A 21,541-nucleotide genomic window follows, 5' to 3' on the forward strand; every position below is an offset into this window, starting at 1 on the left:
GTACAGTGCAAATCAGACTTTCTGTTCACTGGGATGAAATTGTAGCCCCAGTCTCAAATGGATTAATGCACACACACACATTTTTTTCTGAGCCACTTGAGAGTAAGTTGCCTAAACCATATCTCTTTATAACTAAATGTTTTCGTGTGTATTTCTGAAAAACAACATTTTCTTTTTCTTTTCTTTTCTTTTTTTTGGAGCAGAGTCTCACCCTGTCACTCAGACTGGAGTGCAGTGGCACGATCTCGGCTCACTGTAACCTCCACCTCCCAGGTTCAAGTGATTCTCCTGCCTCAGCCTCCCAAGTAGCTGGGATAACAGACGCCCACTGCCATGCCTGGCTAAGTTTTGTATTTTTAGTAGAGCTGGGGTTTCACTATATTGGCCAGGCTGGTCTCGAACTCCTGATCTCAGGCAATCCACCTGCCTCAGCCTCCCAAAGTGCTGGGATTACAGGCGTGAGCCACTGCTCCCCGTTGGGCATTTTCTTACACTATGATGATAACAATGAAGAAATTTAACATGATACAATATAACTATCATATCTACAGTCCATAGTCAAATTTCTCCAGTTATCCCAATAATATTCTATATGGGTTTCTTTTTCCTGCCCCAGGAACCAGTCCAAGATGATACACTGCATGTTAGTTTCAGGTCTCTTTGGTCTCCTTTAATCTGGGACGCTTCCTCAGGCCTGTCTTTGTTTTTCATGGCACTGATATTATTTAAGAATATTGGCCAGCCGGTCGCAGTGGCTCACGTCTGTAATCCCAGCACTTTGGGAGGCTGAGGAGGGCGGATCACCTGAGGTCAGCAGTTTGAGACCAGCCTGGCCAACACGGTGAAATCTTGTCTCAAAAAACCAAAACAAACAAACAAAAAACAATATTGACCATTTATCTTGTAGAATGTTCCTCAAATTTGTGTTGGATGTTTCCTCATGATTCAATTCAGGTTATGCTTTTTTTTAGCAGGAACGGCACAAGATCCCTCAATAGATCCCTTAATGGATTCCACCAGGAGGTTCTATATGCCAGTGTGTCTCATCATGGTGATGCTAACTTTGATCACTGGGTTGTGTTCTGCCAGATTCTTTCACTGTACATTTCCCCCTTTGTCATTAAAAAATAATTTGTAAGGCTGGGGGTGCTGCCTCATGCCTGTTAATCCCAGCACTTTGGGAGGCCGAGGTGGGTGGTTCACCTGAGGCCAGGAGTTTGAGACCAGCCTGGCCAACATGGTGAAATCCAATCTGTACTGAAAACACAAAAATTAACCAGGCATGGTGGCTTATGCCTGTAATCCCAGCTACTGGGGAGGCTGAAGCAGGAGAACTGCTTGAACCCAGAAGGTGGAGGTTGTATTGAACTGAGAGTATATTACTGCATTCCAGCCTGAGTGACAGTGAGACTCCATGTCAAAAAAAAAAAAAATTGTAGAGGAGATATTTGGTAAAATACACATAAAATTTACTATTAGTATAAATGAGACACAAGACATTCTCAGTGCTGTATATCCATCACCACTATCCAGTTCTAGAACATTTCATCACCCCCAAAGTAAATTCTGTACTCAATAAGCAGCTATTCCCTATTCCCCTCTCCCCCAACCCCCAGCAACCACTAATGTGCTGTTTCTACGGAGTTGTCTATTTTAGACATTTCATATCATTGGAATCATACAGCATGCAGCCTTTTGTATCTGTCTTCTTGTATTCAGCATAGTGTTTCAAAGGTCCATCCATGTTGGGAAGGAATTTTGAGATAACGTAAAGATCCTATCTCTCATGCAACTTTCACTCAGAGTTTAAGCATTCACTGATATTTCTGAAACAGAATCTTTTTTTTTTTTTTTTTTAATTGAGACAGAGTCTTGCTCTGTTGTCCAGACTGGAGAGCAATGGCATGATCTTGGCTCACTGCAACCTCTGCCTCCCAGGTTCAAGTGATTCTCCTGCCTCAGCCTCCCCAGTAGCTGGGATTACAGTCACATGCTATCGCATCTGGCCAATTTTTGTATTTTTAGCAGAGATGGGGTTTCACCATGTTGGCCAGGCTGGTCTCGAACCCTTGACCTCAGGCGATCTGCCCACCTCAGCCCTACAAAGTGCTGGGATTACAGACATGAGCCACCATGCTTGGCCCAAAATAGGATTATTTTTAAAAGCCTCTTTCTGGTACCAACTCTTCCCCCTCCTCTAGTAGACATGCGCTGACTACACAAACCCTCCACTTTTCACTGCCAGCTCTCCTCTCTTACTGTGCTCATTCTCACCTGCAATGTCCCCCCATAGAATGGATCAAGTCTCGTGGGCTCACACAGGGGCCACTCCTTGAGATGTAGGACTCATTAACAATAGACAGGAGCTGTATGTCTGCAAAACTCAGTTCTGAAAGGTCCTGGCTGTGACTGTGCATCACCACTTAGAAGGACCCAGTGAACCAGCTTAGAGATTCTTCTAATTCTTTCAAAAAGGACAAACTCCCCTTTGTTTAGGCCTGCATCATTCTTAGCTGCCATCATATGCTGCTGCCTCTCAAAATGATGCATTCCTTTTTTTTTTTTTTTTTAATAGATGCATTTCTGACCCTGGGGGAGAAAAGGGCTCATGTACCATGCTGAATGCCCTGTTACTTTAACATCAGCTGGAATGCCCAAATGCCAACTTCACTGGGGCCACAAATGCATATGGAAGTATAACTAAAACTTTCTAGAAAATTTAAAAAAAGAAAAAAGGTTTTAACTCATTCTTTCACAACAGATGGAATTCCAATGTTATAAGGCATGATTGTGAATAGTGCATTGATAAGGTATAAGCAACATTGAACCACATGGGGAAAAAATCCCCATTCCAATCCTTCTGGGTTCACCAAGGAAAAGACCCAGTTTGGTGCTAGTCAGTCTCTAATACTTGCTAATTTCTTTGTAACAAAAACAGAAAGCAGATCTTTGGTTAGACCATATCTGTAGCTAAAATTTAGTAACATCATTTTGAGTTCATTACATTTATTTTTAAGGTCCTTTATTATAAGGAAGAAACATCACTTAAAGTAGTGACATAAAGTATCATTTTAAAACCAAGTTATTGAAGCTTTAAAAGTGAATAATTTAGGGAAAATGTTATGGAAGTAAAAGGACAGGTGGTCCTCATTGTCAGCAGAAATCCTGAGGGTGGTTGTCAAATGCTGATGTCTGGGGAGTACTGCTTTAAGCCCTGGGAATGGTTTCATTTGGACATTTCAGACATCAGAAACAGGCTTCTATAGAGAAAGGGATATGTTTTTATGAGAAGTCAGGTAAGGTTTTGAGTCCAGTGTAAGTAAAAAGGCAGCTAGAGGTTGATTTGAACCATTAGGCACTTCAAAAAATAAGGAAATAGAGAAGTAAAGGTCTCTACTTAGTACCTTATGGTAATGACATCTGGAATTCAGATCTCCAGTAAAAACCAAAACGGGGTAGCTCAGTTTTAGGACTTGTGAACCCAGGACATTGCTGGTGACTTCATCTGAGGCTTTGGAGGAAGTTATTCATAAGTAGCGGAAATCCCCCAACGATTAAGAGGTTATAAAAATAACCCTTTACTCCTGCATCTCTATATCAAAATATGTCTCCCTTCTGCGCCACCATCCCCGATGCCAGTCTGTCAGTGCCCTCTTAGAGGCAACCACGCTTCTCAGTTTCCTGTGCCTCCTTCCAGAGACATTTATTGGGAGAACACTTATTCTTCACTCTTCACGTTTCTGTCTGAAGAGAGCTGTACCAGAGTAACACTCCAGGCCTCTTGTCCCACCCCTCACTCATTCCTTCACTCCTGATTGGAGGAAGCGCCACTGTCCGCTTTCTGGATTGATGGAGTGCATTTATTCCAGGCTCCCGTGCAGTGCTTTGCCCTTCCCTGCAACTCCTCCTGGGCGTGGCTGCTCCCACTGAGCCCCAGTCAACTTTCCTTGGCTGGAGGGGCTGAGGGCTAGTAGGGGACAGTAGTGTGGAGCTGGGAGCTCCAGCAAGCTCCTTTGGCCACAAGTCTAAGCCCCATCCTCCAACCATCTTTTCTAATAATACCCCTGAGGGAACATTCTTTCCCTGTGCCTACGAATCCACCTCATTCCTTGAATGGCTGCCTGGTGTTCCACTGTGCGGCTACACTACAATTTACTTAACTAGTTCCCTACTGGTAGCCATTTAGGTCACTTCCAGACTTTCTGCTGCTCTACACGGTACTGCCAATGAGCATCCTTCCACTTACACTTATTTGCACACACCTTGTATTAATATATTGAAAGGCAGATTCCTAGTAGTGAAGGCATTGAATCAAAGAGTACGTGCATTTATTTTGCTTGTAATTTAAACAATTTAATTTACTGCCTTGTACATTGGGCACTGTTCATACTGCATCAGCCTTGATCTTCAGAGGGCATCAAGTACTGGACCAACTGTTTTTTGTTTTTTTGAGATGGAGTCTTGCTGTTGCCCAGGCTAGAGTGCAATGGCACAATCTCAGCTCACTGCAACCTCTACCTCCCAAGTTCAAGCGATTCTCCTGCCTCAGCCTCCTGAGTAGCTGGGATTACAGGCGTGCACCACCTTGCACGGCTAATTTTTGTATTTTTAGTAGAGACAGGGTTTCACTATGTTGACCAGGCTGGTCTTGAACTCCTGACCTCAGGTGATCTACCGGCCTCTGCCTCCCAGAGTGCTAAGATTACAGGAGTGAGCCACCGCAGCCAGCCAAGCATTGAACCAACTCTTAAGCATTTATGTGGGTGGGCAGAGAAGGCTTGATGTTATGTCTTTGACTCCTAACATGACATAAGTTGCCCCCAAGAAACATAATTGTGGTCTGTAGAGACCAGCCTCCACCATCCCCAGGGCTTTTCCAAGTAGTGCTGTCTCCTTGCCACCACATACACCCATGTTGCATCCTGCCCTCTCTGATGATATGAAAGAACAAACAGCTCCCCGGGTTGTGTGTTGGATGAAGGCTGGTCCACTGAGCCCAAGGTGGCATCAGAATTAATCCTTGACAATCACAAAAAGTTATTCTCCCTTCAAAAAATGTAATAGTAAATATGAATCCATCTCCTTCCCTTACCACACCTTAACCCCTATACCCGCCCTTGTGCCTGCAGGCTTCAGTTCTCTGCTGCTTTAAGGGGACTGGTTTTGTCTCCGTTCCCCGAAGCAGTCTCTCGGTTTCACCCTCAGCTGGCTCTCTGGCACTGTCTAGGTCTCAATTCAAAATCACCTCCCCAGAGAAGTGCCCCTGAGCATACCACGTAAAGTAGCCACGCCCCTCCGGCATAATCTAGCCCATCCCCCTAGTTTAGTTTCTTTGGAGGATTAGCTTGGTCTGAAAGCATCTTATTCGCTCAGTTGTTTATTGTCTATTTCCCCCTCTGACAGCTGTTTGCTATCATTGTCCAGTTCTAGAGATGTAGAGCGTAAAGGCCCTTGGAAAACTCAAAGCCCTATTGTCCAGGGGCATTAATGAAAACCAGGGAGGAATAAGACTTGCTCCATCTCACAGCAAAGCAGAAACAAGCTCAAGACTAGACCAGGGTCTCCTGGCTACTACCCCAATCACCCTGTCTATCTCAGTGGGAGACTCCTCAGAAGGCCCATGACAATCTTTCAAGAGTCAGTGATGTTCCCTAAAAGGCTCTGTCTCTTTGAAGCATAATTTTCGCTGTGGAATACAAACTGTGTCTGTTTCCTTCTTCAATTTCTTTAGGGGCCAAGCAGAACATTCTAAAAGGCCACCTGAGTTTGGGCATTTACCCACCTGAAGGTAGGAGACTGAACTGGATGAAATGTTCAAATTTCTGTGTAGAAATTAAAGTCCTATGATTTGCAGAACTTCTCTTTTAAAAATGTTTTGCTCTACATAAAATGATGATTTTTTAAAGAAGATAATAGAACCAAAAGGCATATGGTTAAAACAGTCTTTGTCTTACTGCTATCCTGCAACCTGGAAGCAATCACTTTTAATCTTTTCAGCTGTTTCTATTCGACTTCTTATCTCCATATTTCCAAATAATATTCATGCACTGCTATTTCTTGATTAACATTATTATTAACTTCCTGCTTAGAGAAAAGTTTCTCTTTTTCATCATCATTTGCCCCCCTATATCCCTCCTTCCATCATTTCAATACAGTCTACATTTAGATCAACAATTGCCATTTACATGATTGCTATATAAATATTGTACTCTACAGAGCCAAATAGTGTACTATGATTGAAACTCCTTTTTCCCTAGCATTTCTAGTTTACTTCTTTCTTTTCTTCCATCTTTTCTTCCTTGCTCACTGTGGTTCCATCCATTTTCCAAATTTCTTCACTTCCTTCCAATTTTTTTTTAGTCATTTCAAGACTTCTGCTGCAGAATCCCAAATGCAACGCATGTATGGTTTTGGTTACAAGCCTGTGGTTAGCCTGATTCTTCACAGTGCACATTCTCCAGCTAGCAGTCTCTCTCCTGACTCTGCCTTTCCCTGCTGTCTGCCAGGTGCAGCCTCAGCAATTCCTGCTGTCATAGGACAAATAGGACAAGCAATCCACGTGTGGCACTTTTCAGGGAAGATAGCAAATTTGCTTCTAACCTTGGGCAGGGCACAGGGGTTCAACATAACCCCGAGATGTGCAGGTGATAAGGCAGATCCCTGAGGAAGGGGTGCCCATAGGGGTTATGCCACATGAAAACGAGACTCGTCATGATTAAAGGTCAGGAAAAGGTCATGATTAAGATCACCTTGCCAATGTTTACAGCAATGAAAGAGTGATAAGGAATGTGGAATTGAAATTTTGGAATAAAGTTCACATGTAAAGGAAAAAAAAAAAAAGATCAGGAAAAATACACAGCACATCCTGCATGGAGTTTTCATGTCAACCTTACGGTGCTGGCAGAGCAAGATGTCCTTATCCCCATGTTACAGATGAGAAACCAAGGCTCCTAAAATGGCTCTGGGTCATTTGCCAAAATTCACAGGACTGCCACTCACTAGTTTTCCAGTTCCAAATACAGGGCATTTTTCTACAACTCTCTTTCTACTCACATGCTTAAGGCCTGGTGAAAACCACACATCAGCTTAATTAAGATCAGGAGAGACAGCACAATGTGGTGTCAAATCATCTTTGTGTCCACTGTGCTTTGTAGCAGGTAGGAGGAATCTGCGAAGGCAGCTTCTCTTTGCACTGTCCCATTCGCTAAGGTTGAGAGATGACTGGGCTAATTAACAGAGGGCCTGATTAAGAGCCATGCTTTAGGCTGGGTACAGTAGCTTATGCCTATAATCCCAGCACTTTGGGAGGCCGAGGTGGGTGGATCACTTGAGGACAGGAGTTCAAGACCATCCTGGCCAATGTGGCGAAACCCTATCTCTACTAAAAATACAAAAATTATCTGGGCGTGGTGGCGGGTGCCTATAGACCCAGCTACTCAGGAAGCTGAGGCAGGAGAATCATGAGAATCGCTTGAACCCAGGAGGCAGAGGTTGCATTGAGCTGAGATCACACTGCTGCACTCCAGAGTGGGTGACAGAGTGAGACTCGGTCTCCAAAAAAAAAAAAAAAAAAAAAAACATGCTTTAGCCTTCATAGGGGTGGCTGCATTTCTCATCCTGTTAGCTCGTTGGCCAAGCTGAAGTGCTTGCTGTCTTTACTGATATAACTTTAAGACTGGTTTAGATTATGGATAAAGTTTTTCGTTAATATCTAAAAGGAATTATGCACATGTGGTAGAATGGGCTCAATTCTTTTTTGAAATTAATTTCTAAATTAATCACCTTTTCTGGGTATCCAGAAACTCGGTGAGGTGGATCTCACTGAGTACAATAAATGGCCTGGATACCCCAATCTTAATTTAGTGCATTGTAGGTACCATGGTAAGCTATCTTCAGATTAAAGCCCTGAATACTCCCCATTCTGTGAAATACCCATAATCACATAAAATAATACCGAACACAGGATATTACAACTTCAGACTTAAATTAATTTCTTCTTCTCTTCCTTCCTTCCTTCCTTCCTTCCTTTTGGCTCACTGTAACCTCCGCCTCCCAGGTTCAAGCAATTCTCTTGCCTCAGCCTCCGGAGTAGCTGGGATTACAGGCACGTGCCACCATGCCCAGCTAATTTTTGTATTTTTAGTAGAGACGAGGTTTGACCATGTTGGTCAGGCTGGTCTCAAACTCCTGACCTCATGATCTGCCCACCTCGGCCTCCCAAAGTGCTGGGATTACAGGGTGAACCACCTTAAATTTATTTTTAAAGAACCTACAACCAGGATGGGAGAACAGCAAATGGGTTTTTCAAGCAGCAACAAGCATCCTCCAGGCATAAGAACTGGAGAGAGTGGGGCTGAGGAGGAAGAAAAGGAAGGAAGAAGAAGGGGTGAGGCACTGGGAAGTGTGGGTGGCATTATGGAAATTCTGCACACAAAGTGAAACATTTGTGGTCTGGTTTGGTAAGTTTCAATTTTTTGTGTGTGTGACAGGATCTCTCTCTGTCACCCAGGCTGCCGTGCAGTGGCGCAATCATACCTCACAGCAACCTCGAACCCTTGAGCTCAAGAGATCCTCCTTCCTCGGCCTCCCCAGTAGCTGAGACTACAGCTGGACATTACCATGTCCACCTAATTTTACTTTTTGTAGAGATGGAGTCTTGCTGGGTTGCCCAGGTTGGTCTCAAACTCCTGGCCTCAAGCCATCCTCCCACCTCAGCCTCCCAAAATGCTGGGATCACAGGCATGAGCCACGGTGCCCAGCTGGAGTTTTAAGTTCTGTAGTTTGACAGGAAGGACAGAGCTCCAGAAATGTCTGTCCTGATCTCAGATAACAAGGAGAACTGACATCTCCTCGCTTTTCCCTAAGTAGAGGTGCTGTCCCACTTTGCCTTAGTCCAATGTTTGCTTAAAGTGTGTGTGTGTGTGTGTGTGTGTGTGTGTGTGTGTGTGTGAGAGTGTGTGTGTGTGTGTCTGTGAGTGTGTGTCGCACGTCTAGTCCAGGGTGTGGAGAAATACAAACAACCTTCTGGAGGCTCACTGGCCCTCCCTCTTCCAGAAGCACATTTGGTTTGCTGTTGCTCGTGGAAAGTCACCATGAGGGTCTTGTGGATAAACAAAAGGCTATGGGATCTGCCCATGGATGGGGTCAGGGTCCCCCCCCACCCCCTGCCTGTCCTCTCCTTCCTAACAACCATGAGTCTCCACCCGTGAGCCCCATCCCCGGCTTGCTGCTGCCAAAGGAAGTCGCTTTGGCACATGCTCCCTTACGTGCCAGGGAACAAGAGTGAGAGAGCCCAGCCGGCTTCCCGCGGAGGGAGAACGTGCTGTTAAGATGACCGCTCCGTCCGCCCAACTCCATTCCCACCCTCGGAGCTCTTCCTACTATTTAAACCACAGCCGATTCTCAGCCTGAGTTGGAGCCTTTTCCCGGAATTGCAGGCAAAAGGACAATCCCGAGGTGTGGAACCTTTCAATACAGACCTGAGATGTTTGGCGTCTAGAGGTCCGAGCCAATCTCCCAACTCAGAAGTGTTCCACCCACAGCTCCTGCTCCAAATGCCAGAGAGGCTCTGGCCCAGAACCCTGGGGAGGGCCGGGCTGGTGAGCAGTCACCCGGCCACCCTGGAAAGACTCCCAGGCCTGCTGCGGGGCTGGTGGGTCAACCCCAAGCTGGCCCGAACCCAGGCCTCTCCCACTGCCCAGAGCACTCCGAGGGGACAGAGGCTTTGGCCTCTGTTTTCAGGAAGACAGAGGTCAGCCCAGCCTCCTGCCCTAGTATCTGGACACCAGCCAGCCAGGAATATTCAGGCGTCTGAGATGCCACGGGGAAGGAGGAGTCCATGTGCCCTGCACAGCACAGCTCCATGCTCACTGCGGCTGCAGCTCTTGGCACAAAGTCAGCATTTGGCTCTCTCCGGAAATGGCAACAGGCGTGACACTGGAATTTGGCAGTGCCCCAGGGCAGAAGCCACTGAGGATCACTCTGTCTGTGCAGCCCTGAGTCTTCCAATCACTTGGAATAATAACAACCACAACTTCAACAATGATGATAGCCAACATTTATTGCCTAGTGTGTCCCAGGCACTGTTCCAAGCCCTTTTACCTGGATTAATTTATTCATTATTCACCAAAACACTGTGATGGAGTTGTTTTCATTAGCCCTGCTTTATTTTTATTTTTTTGAGACAGAGTCTCGCTATGTTGCCCAGACTGGAGTGCAGCGGTGCAATCTCAGCTCACTGTAACCTCCATCTCCCAGGTTCAAGCAATTCTCCTGCCTCAGCCTCCTGAGTAGCTGGGATTGCAGGCACCTGCCACCATGCCCGGCTAATTTTTTTATTTTTAGTAGAGATGGAGTTTCAACATGTTGGTCACGCTGGTCTCAAACTCCTGACCTCATGTGATCCGCCTGCCTCAGCCTCCCAAAGCACTGGGATTACAGGCGTGAGCCATTATGCCCGGCAGCCTTGTCTTACAGGTAAAGAAAATAAGGCCCAGAGAGATTGGACAATTTTCCCCATGTCACACAACTAGTAAGAGCTGGAGATGGCATCTGAGCCCAAGCAGCCTGGCACCAGAGAAACCATTAAGTAGCCTGCTTAAATCTGAATTTCCATTCCCTTCTGGGGTCCTGTTACTTTAAAAGCTGATCAGGGAGCTAGCCAGAGTCCTAGGACCACACATGTCGCTTCAGATGCTGGCCACTGCTAAGCTGCTCCTCCAGGTCCCACATCCTGGGAATATGCTTTGCAAAGCACACTGGGGACAAAGAAAGCAGAGAACACAGGCCACCCCGAGTCCTCCAGACGGATGGCTCTTCACACCACTGCATGCAGGGTAGATACCTGTCAGTGAGGGGACAGCCCTGTCAGAAGGATGGGCAAGGACTATGAACCGCTTTGCAGGTGAGAAATCAAAGTTAAGGAGTTTGTTCACAACATCCAATTCGCAGGCAGCAGAGCCAGGGCTCCAATCCCAGCCTTCTGATCACTAGCCCATTGCCCATTCTTTAAAAAATTGAGCAGTTATTTACCCAGCATTTATTGAGCACCTGCTATGTACTGGGCATGAGTATGGCATGCTCTGTGTGCCCTGAAACTGCCGGGTCTGTAAAGCGCAAGGATGTATAAACTGATAGTGATGCATGCGATGGGAGACACTTGTGGTGAGACTGGCCCTGTGTTGGGGTGGGAGCAGCATCAGAAGCTTCATGGAGGAAGCAACACTCCAGCCGGATCTCTAAGGATGGCTGGAGGGGTGCAAAGAGGGTGTTACAGGCAAAGGGTTCGGGACACCCCGTGGTGCAGAGTGGCACCCTTGGGAGGAGGGCATGTACCAGGCTTAGCCCCAAGATGGACCAGGACTCTCCACTGGGCAAGAAGCTTAAGGCCCTTGGAGACCACATGAAGGAGAGCGAATGTTACCTCGGAGGCCATGGGGCTAGGAAAGCTTAGTGGGCAGAAAAGGCATGATCTGCTTCTGGAAGAAAACCTTCCACAGTCAGAAGGATGGAGTAGCAGGAGGCAGATGTGGAGAAGCTGTTGGAGCAGCCCTGTTGAGAAATGATGAGGGTCTCAAATGAGGTGGGAACAGAGGGGTGGGCAAAAGGAGGAGAGCCAAGAAAGCTTCCAGAAGCAGAAGCAGCAGGGCTTGATGATGGGCTGGGGAATGGGGCAAAGGATTCTAGTGCCAGGATCCGACTGGGACAGGAGCAGAAGGAGCATGTTTGAAGGATGGGGGAAACAGTTCAATTGGTTTTAGAAATTGGTGACATGGTGGAAATATGTTCAGGTGGCTGGAAAGAAAGGCAGCACTGTCACTCAGGAGAAAACAGGGGCTAGAAACGGAAGCCCTGGTGTAATGGGTAGGCAGATGGCAGACGAAGCCACTGGTAGATATGAAATCCTGCGTGGGGAGAAAGCATTACGGGAGAAGAAAGGATGGAGGAGAGAGACCAGGGAAGGAGACAGAGGAGTGGGCACAGAGGTGGGAGGACAACCAAGAGCGCATGGTGGAACTAGAAAAAAGGGACAAAGAGGGAGGATTAGGTCGTCAGCCAACTCAACAACCACAATTTTAGGGAAGGAAACTGAAGCCCTTTATTTTTCTCCCTGTAGCCTCTCTCAGGGTCTGATGTTGCCTTGTAGTTGTTTACTTGGATATGACGTATCTGCCTGCTACAGTGTTGGGGCCTGCCCTGTTTTTGCAGGACGGTATTCCCAGCACTTAGAATACGTCTTCCTGATAGACGGCACTCAGTGAAATGTATTGATTGAATGACTAACGGGGCCAGATTTCAGGGAGCTAAAGGGCTAATAACAAGTAAAAAAATGAAGCTAGACTTTTCTTTAAAAGCTGGCAAGAAAAGGAGAAAAAAATGTTTATCCAGGGCCTGGAGTCCCTTCTCATAGAAGAAACTCCAGGCCCAGATGGCTTCATGGGTGAATTCTGCCAAACACTTAAGGAAGAATAATACCGATTCTAAACAAACTGTTCCAGGAAGCTGAGGAGGAGGGGACACCTGCAACTCATTCTGTGAGGCCAGCATTGCCTTGATTCCAAAACCAAACAAAGACGTTACACAAGAAAGGAAAAGACAGACCAATATCCCTTCATGTGCACAAGTACAAAAAATTTAGACAAAATTTTAGCAGATCAAATCCTCCCATCAAGAAGTGTGCTCTATTTCTCCACCCACTAAGCCCCAGCTGGCCTTGTGATTTTTTTTTTTTTTTTTTTTTTTTAGATGGAGTCTGGCTCGGTCACCCAGGCTGCAGTGCAGTGGCACAATCTCTGCTCACTGCAACTTCTGCCTCCGGGTTCAAGTGATTCTCCTGCCTCAGCTTCCTGAGTAGCTGGGATTCAGGTGTGTGCCACCACATCCAGCTAATTTTTGTACTTTTAGTAGAGACGGGGTTTCCCCATGTTGGTCAGGCCAGTCTAGAACACCTGACCTTGTGACCTGCCTGCCTCGGCCTCCCAAACCGCTGGGATTACAGCAGTGAGCCACTGCACCCTGCCTTTTTTTTTTTTTTTTTTTGTCAATAAAAGGTAGCAGAAGTGTGACACTGTGCCAATTCTGAGCCAAAGCCGCAAGAAGCCTCATGCATATCCACTCTCTCTTCCTGCGCAGTAACTCTGTGAAAAAGCCCAGGCTGGCCTGCTGGAAGATAGGAGACCACTTGGAAGACAGACAAGGTTTACCAATGAAGGACACCCTAAACCAGCCAGCCCCCAGCTGACCCACTAGCTGACCACAGCCACATGAATGAGCCCAGCCCCAATTCCCCACCTACAGACTCATCAGCAAAATCAGTGTTTTCTATTTTAAGCCATTACATTCTGAGGTGGTTTGTTACTCAGCAAGAGCTAACTGATACAGTGGAGATACTGCTTTATCTGATTCAGAGTTCCTCAAGGACAGAAACCATGACTCACTCACCTTCCCCAGTGCCCAAGGTTGCTCAGCAAATACTTGTTAGATGTTTGCTAGTTTGTGGAGCTTTCACAGAACAGTTAATAACTGCCATCCTGCCAATGACTGCTGCCTGACCCTGTCAATTAACAAGCTCACCGCTGGCTGCTGTCATCCAAGGAGCTCCTATAATTATGCCACCCAGTAAAACCACACTGCAGCCCAGAGAGGGTTAATGATATACCTACAGGCACACAGCATGTCAGCATGAGACCGAGGTTGACACGGATTAAGTTGCTCTGGGTGAGGCAGGTGTCAAATGCAGGGTGTTCCCCAGCCTCACGCCCATTAGTTTAGGAATGTTCTTTCCTTCACAGAGTATCTTGTCTTGATGACTTTCAAGTAATCCCCAGGCCATCAGTCACTCTTAGTTTAATAGCTTTTCCTCTTACTTGCTTTCTTTTTTTTTTTTTGAGATGGAGTCTCCCTCTGTCACCCAGGCTGGAGTACAGTGGCACAATCTCAGCTCACTGCAACCTCTGTCTCTTGCATTTAAGCAATTCTCCTGCCTCAGTCTCCCAAGAGCTGGAACTATAGGCATGCACTACCACATCTAGCTAACTTTTGAATTTTCAGTAGAGATGAGGTTTCACCATATTGGCCAGGCTATTCTCAAACTCCTGACCTCAAATGATCCACCCACCTTGGTCTCCCAAAGTGTTGGGATTACAGGCATAAGCCATGCACCCAGCCACTTCCTCCTCTTTCGTAAGTAACAAGACCTATCATTTTTGTAGATGCATCTTTGCTGGCAAGTCAAAGGCTGTGCATCACTGTCTACAACTCAGCCAGGCCGAAGGAGTCTCAGGACTAGAAAACCAGGGCCCCACCTGATTAATCTGGGAGTTAACATAGGAAGGGGCCACTGGGTAGCAGTAAGTAATTTGAGCAAAATGAGGTAAGAGCACAGACTTGAGCCAGACTGGCTGGACTGTAGACTAGCAACTTAACCACACAGTGCCTGTATTTTTCCTCTCATCTCTGAAGTGGAGATGACATTGGTATCCCTACGCCCTGGACTGCTGGGAGATAATGAAGTGAAAGTAGTTGGAACAGCATCTAGCACATAGCAAATGCTACAAAGTGTTACTGACACAGGGCAGGTGAGCCCCTAAACTGGGGCTTTGCCCAGGAGGGTTCTTGGCTTCACCCAGGAAAGAATTCAAGGGTGAACTGGTGGTGTTGGCAACTTTTATTGAAGTGGCAGTGTACAGCAGCAGCAGAGGGACTGCTCCTTGGGGGGTAGGGGTACCCCATAGGCAGTATGTCCAGAGGCAGCTCAGCAGTCATAGTTATACCCACTTTTAAGTAGATACAAGTTAGAGGGTGGATTATGCATAAATTTCTAGGAAAAGGGAGGCATCAGGCAGTTGCATTGGAAAGGAGCAGTCACTTCTGTGTGAACATGCCTTATGGAAGGGTACTTCTGGCCAGGTGCAGCGGTTCATGCCTATAATCCCAACACTGTGGGAGGTAGAGGTGGGTGGATCACCTGAGGTCAGGAGTTCAAGACCAGCCTGGCCAACATGGTGAAACCCCATCCCTCCTAAAAATACAAAAATTAGCTGAGTGTGGTGGCAGGTGCCTGTAATCCCAGCTACTCAGGAGGCTGAGGCAGGAGAATCGCTTGAACCCAGGAGGTGGAGGCTGCAGTGAGCCGAGATTGCACCACTGCACTCCAGCCTGGGCGACAGAGTGAGACTCTGTCTCAAAAAAAAAAAGGTACCTCTGCCTTGTTCCTATTTTAGCTAGTCTGGTGGTCTGACGTGTGAGCGTTCCCTCCCAGTCCCACCTCCTGCCTCATTACCAATCATCACTAGCTTCGCAGTTAAGGAGTCTGTCATAGAAGAGCCACCCACTGGCCTTTCTCTTCCCCAGAGAGCCAGCGTTCCCTCCTCCCATCCACTACCACCAGTCTCAGAGAGGAAGCCACCAAATGGAAATAAACCACCAGGGCAGTCTCCAGGAAGGAAGGAAATGCAAACGGGCAACAGGCAGCTCGGGGCATGTGGGCAAGCAGGGGACACTTCAGGCACTGTCCTAGCTTCGCTTATGTTGATGTTATCCCAAATCTGCCATTCCTGCTTAGCTTACTCACTTTTTAAACTTACATTTTTATAAAAGGAAACCGTATATCACAACTGAGATGGAAAGTCAGCATCACCTGCCATAAATAGAGGGTGCTGGAAAAAAATAAATACAATGAAAACAAAACATTGTCATTAAATTCCAGCTCCAAGCTGCTGCTCAAAAGCTCTCAGTCCAAGGCTGGGTTTCTATTTCTTTGCTAAAACAGGATGTCACACGTTTGGGAAGTTTTAAAGACACATTAGCACATAACTGAGATTTCCTCTTTGAAAAGGTGAAAGAGAATTTAAAAGGCAGTGATTTGTAAGGAATTCTATGTTATTTAATGCTATGTGTCTGCTCCAACAAAAGCATTTCAGATAATTCACTTAATGTGTCAATTCGTCTGGGTCAGTGTTTCCGTGAAGGTGTTTTGGGATGAGATGCACATTCGAATCAGTGGACTCTGAATCAAACAGATTGCCCTCCCTCATGTGGTGGGCCTCATCCAATCTGTTGAAGGCCTGGTACAGCAAAAGCCTGACTTCCTTTGAGCAAGAAGGAATTCTGCCAGCAAACGACCTTCAGACTAGAACTACAACATCAGCTCATCCATGGGTCTCCAAGCCTGCTGGCCCGCCCAGCAGATTTTGAATTTGCCAGCCTCCATAATCCCATGAGCCAATTCCCTAAAACAAACTGTCTCTCTATCTACGCACCCTGTTGCTTTCTCTGCAGAACCTGACTAACGCAGCATCGCCCCCTCAGGGTACCCAGCCTACATGGATTCACCAGCCTGAGAGCTGGAAGGTTGATCCCCTTAACTGGGGACTTGGGGTGGGGGGAATCCAACAGGAAGTGACACCACCATGAAAAATCCAACACCAGGGCAGATCCTGAGCTAGCACCATGGAAACCCATTCCCAGGAACCCCAAAGCCCTCGCGCATCCCACTGGAGTGCTTCTGATGATTCTGCATCTGCTTAATGACATAGTCCGGCTGTGGAACCGGGAAACTGACTCAACAAAATGGGAATCGTGCACTCATGCAGTCTCAGCTGAAAGGCGCTGGTGTGATCATGAGAACACCCCGTCCCCTGCTGCTCCGTGGATTATTTTTCTAGCATCCAGTTTCCACCTGAACATGCCCCAGGACTGGGGACCTCACCATTGCCATGACCACATCTGATTACTGGACCCTAAACTTTAGAACAAGGGTTCCCAAACTTCAGTCATTTGTCTACCACCTTCTTGAGTACAGCTGGAAGATTTTCCTTCATAATTGTCCTTAAATCAACCCACTTTCTAACATAAATACATTTATTTTAAAAAGAAATATTTTGGCTCCCTGGGAATGGAAAATCAGCATCATTTGCCATAAATAGAAATTAATTGTGAAAATAAATACCCCCTACCCCCAAAGTTCACAAATTCTGGTTCAAGGCTGTTGCCTGCCATAGGCACTAAGCTGCAGACCTGCTCTAAGTTAAAGAAGGGAAACTAGAGTTAAAGAGACATTAAACACCTTAGCCTCAGCTAAGATTGCCCCCTTGATGGAATCAGAAGAACTGAAAGAGAACTGAAAAGGAAATCGCTTTTCCACTGAGTGATTTAACGTCACTTAAAGACAGAACCATCTAAAATCACTCCAGCATCATGAATTCCACCGTGCAGAAAACAGCATTAAACAGGGATCTCTCTTCCATTCATTCCAGTTCTGTCTTCAGTGGTCTCAAACCAGGAAGCCACAAAGCAGGTGCCCTCACTTCCTTCAACCTCAGCCAGTCCATTGCCCTGGCCCCAGCCTGTCCCAGAACCTCTAGCAGGGCCTAGCTTAGACCCTAGCCCTGGCCCCCTAGGAACCTGGTCTAGTCCTACAGAATTTCACCACTGGATGCTTCCTAGGAGATAGGCACCAGGAGAGACATTAAATTAAAACCTTGGTAAGCAGAGAAGTCGGACCCCTCATAGATGGCTGGTAGGAAGATAAAATGATGCAGCTACTGTGCAAAAGTCTGTCAGTTCCTCAAATAATTAAACGTAGAGTCCCCCTGTGACCCAGCAATTTCCCTCCTGGACATACATCAAAGAGAAATGAAAACATACATCCACAAAAAGCTTGTACCTGAATCTTTATAGCAGCATTATGCACAACTGCCAAAAGATAGAAACAACGCACACATCCATCAACGGATGAATAGATACATAAGATAGGTACATCCATGTAATGAAGTATTATTCAGCCATAAAAAGGAATGAAGCACTGATCCATGCCACACTGTGGACGGACCTTGAAAATATTACGCTAAGTGAAAGAAGCCAGGCACAAAAGACCACATATTCTATGATTCTATTTAGATGAACTGTCCAGAAGAGACAAAACCATAGAAAGAAAGTGGATTGGTGTCTGGTTAGAACTGAAGGACAGCAGGAAAATAGGGGAGGTGATATCTAAAAGGTATACAACTTCTTTTTGAGGTGACGAAAATATTCTAAAATTGACTGTGGTGATGGTCACATATATCCGTGAATACACGAAAATATAATGAATAGTATGCTTTCAAAAACTCATTAAACAGGCTAGGTACAGTGGCTCATGCCTATAATCCCCACACTTTGGCAGGCAGAGGTGGGAGGATAGCTTGAAGGCAGAAGTTTGAGACTACCCCTGGCAACATAGCAAGATCCCATCTCTACAAAATCAAAAAATTAGTCGCGTGTGGTGGCACACACCTGTAGTCCCAGCTACTCAGGAGGCTGAGGCAGGAAGACTACATGAACCCAGGAGTTTGAGGCTGTAGTGAGCTATGATCAAGCCACTGTATTCTAGCCTGGGCAACAGAGCAACACCCTGTCTCTTAAAAAAAAAAAAAAAAAAAAAAAGAAGGAGGGTGCAGTGGCTCACACCTGTGAATCCCAGCACTTTGGGAGGCAGAGGCAGGCAGATCACCTGAGGTTGGGAGTTTGAGACCAGGCTGACCAACAGGAGAAACCCCATCTCTAGTAAAAATGCAAAATTAGCTGTGCGTGGTGGTACATGCCTGTAATCCCAGCTACTCAGGAGGCTGAGACAGGAGAATCGCTTGAACCTGGGAGGCAGAAGTTGCAGTGGCTGAGATTACGCCATTGCACTCTACCTGGGCAACAAGAACAAAATTCCATCTCAGAACTTAAAAAAAAAAAAGGAACACAACAAAAAGAATCTCAAAAAAAAAAAAAAAAAAAACCTTCTTAAACAAAGATTTTTAAAAACCAGGAAGTTATGAGTTCACTGGAAGCTGGTATTTCATTACCTGTGTCCCCCTGGGTCTAATGCAAGAAGGACACCTTGATCAAAGGGCCATCTGTTGCCCCTGCTGTGGGAGGGATGGTGGAAACCATGGGTCAGGAGCCATGGTCTTAAGTTAAAGGGCTGGTCTGGGCCAGGATCCCTCTCAACCCTCAGACCATGCCACAGCTACAAGTGATCAGCTACCCCCCAGGGCATGGGACAGAGCCAGTTCTCCACTTCTCTGAATGCCCCAAGAGGTGGGGCATGTGTGTCCCCATTTCCACAGGTGGCTACCTATCCATCAGTGTGTTCACTGAGTACACAGAGCATGTGAGGCTCTTTGCAGGCATTGTGGGAGGACAGGAAGACATGGACCACTGGGACCTGGCCCTCACAGAGAGCTCAAAAAAACTATCGGGTTGGTCTCATGCCCCAAACCAGTGCCCTTTCTTTTCCCCACAACAAACCAAGCTCACCTCCCACCCCTCGGGGTAGGACTTTTGCATGTTCAGTTCCTTCTTCCTGGAACATTCTTAGATCTTGGTGTAACTGACTTCTTCATTCAGCCCCAACTCCTAAGTCAGCAGAGAAGCCTCCCCAAATTTTCTGGTCTACATGAGCTGCCTGCCTTCAGCTCTTGAATCACTAAACATTATCTGCTGTTTTCTTATTTATCTCTGCACCCTTCTTCTTTCTGTCTTGCCTCTCTGGAGTGGAAGCTCCCAACAGGCAGGTATTTATGTCTGTCTCATCACTGCTTTGTCCCCATGCCCAGCACAGTGCCTGACCCACAGCAGATATTCAAGTCATTAACAGTAGAGTGAGGAATGCTGTTTTCAAGGGTGCTCTCATCCCCACTCCAGGTCTCACCAAGAAGCCTCAAGCCACCAGGGCTGGCAGGGAAATCTCCAGTGAGGGGGTGTTGAGGTGACAGTATAGCATTCTCTTCCCCTTGGCAGCCCCATAGCCTCTGGCTCTCTGACTCCTCTGAGGGCAGGGAGTATGAATAATTCCAAGGCTCATGATCTGCTTGGAGACTGCTTAGAAACACCAGTGAGGATGCCCACGGCAAGGGGAATAGGGGCTCAGACCAGGCTCTGGAACATACCTGGGTGGGTGATCCAGGCATTCGGTCCACAGCCTAGGGAGGGAGAAGGACAGAGGGCCAGGAAGCTCAAGGTAAGGCCAGGTGTGGAGGGTCAAGTCCAAGGTGGGGCTTCAGCAGGACGGGACACTAGTTCTCCAGGAGCCCTAAGACCCCCTGAGGAAAAGGCAAAGTGGGGATACTTGGGTTCCCCGCAAGAGGACTGCCAGGACCGCCCCACCCTCATACAGCAAACCAAAGCTCTTCCTGATTCACATCCTGCCAGAGCTGTACATGGACTGCGCTGTGTGCAGCACGAAATACCACAAGAGAAAGGGGAAAATGGAAGAATGGAAGGTTTGAGATAGTTTCCATCAGAGTATTGTCTGTTTAGGTTCACAGCAGTCCCCGTTTTATAGATGAGAAAACGGAGGGGTATCCAGGTTAGGTAGCCTGTCAAAGGTCACACCCCCAGTAAGTGGCAGAGCTGGGAATGGAACAGTCATACCCTTCACCGTCATCTTACCTATTTCTATAGCCCAGAGCTATAGAATGAAGGCAGACAGACACAGATACACAAAGGCTTAAGCACGATCAATTTGCAGCAGTGCCAGGGCTGCACAGAAATCAAGCTGCAGGAAGTAGAAGGGCACAGCATTGGGGCTTTCTTTACTCTAAACCAATTAAATCAGTACCTCTGGGGATGGCCCCCACCAATAGGTGCTAAAAGATGCCTGCTAAGACCGGGCACAGTGGCTCATGTCTTATCCCAGCAGTCTTGGAGGCTGAGGTGGGTGGATCACGAGGTCAGGAGTTCGAGACCAGACTGGCCAACGTGGCAAAACCCCTATTTCTACTTAAAAAAAAGTTCAAAACATTAGCTGGGTATGATGGAGGCACCTGTAATCCCAGCTACTCAGGAAGCTGAAGCAGAAGAATCACTGGAACCGGGGAGGCGGAGGTTGCAGTGAGCCGAGACCGCACCACAGCACTCCAGCCTGGGCAACAGAGCGAGACTCTGTCTGAAAAAAAAAGATGCCTGGTGATTCCAATAAACAACAAGGTTTGCAAACCACTTCCTTTGGCCCTTAAATGAAAACATTTGAAGCACCAGCTGCCTCACGTTCCTGGTGAATTGCGGTCAAGTATAGCATACACACCAACATATATTTATTTATATATATACACATATGAAATGTATTGTTACATATTTACATGTATATTCACAAGTGCCTCTCAGATTGCTTGGTACCAAAGCAAATCCTTTTTTCACGATGCCTCCTGGGAAAGAGAACTGACTTATTTTCCCAGCACCAAGACCCTGCTGCTAGAGTGGCAAACCCAGTCCCACTAACACACCAGCGAGTGAGGAAAAGACGTTGGCGCATCTTCCTTTATCTTTGGTTTCCTCCACCTGGCTCTGCCAGGGAGTCACAGGTTAACCTGGGGCAAGTGCCACTTGCTCACTGAGCCACAGTTCCCCCGAGACAGACCAAGAGGAGGGTCAGATTAAAGCCACATTCCCTGAGCATCACCGCCTTAGGTCCAGTTACTTAGAAGCAAAGGCTAGGGTGCGAATTCTTGTGCTAGGAATTTTCTTTTTTTCTTTTTTTTCTTTTTTATTTTTTTATTTTTATTTTTATTTA

The 21,541-nt window shown here is 46.6% G+C and overlaps 1 protein-coding gene across 2 annotated transcripts in view; it reads right to left on the reverse strand.

The window, feature by feature from the left end:
* The window catches only part of EMP2 (epithelial membrane protein 2), a 54,704-nt gene that overhangs the window by 20,256 nt on the left and 12,907 nt on the right, over positions 1-21,541 (reverse strand). The window contains exon 1 of one of the 2 annotated variants that reach the window (XM_032258090.1): positions 9,480-9,644. The exons of the other annotated variant lie outside the window; for it this stretch is intronic. The gene's annotated coding sequence lies outside the window, so the exon portion shown is untranslated. Of the gene's footprint in view, positions 1-9,479; positions 9,645-21,541 lie in introns of those variants that run through there. 2 annotated transcript variants of the gene reach the window in all.

This window comes from Sapajus apella, unplaced genomic scaffold (genome assembly GCF_009761245.1).
Source record: "Sapajus apella isolate SASKATOON/1434 unplaced genomic scaffold, GSC_monkey_1.0 scaffold99, whole genome shotgun sequence".
NCBI lineage: Eukaryota > Metazoa > Chordata > Mammalia > Primates > Cebidae > Sapajus > Sapajus apella.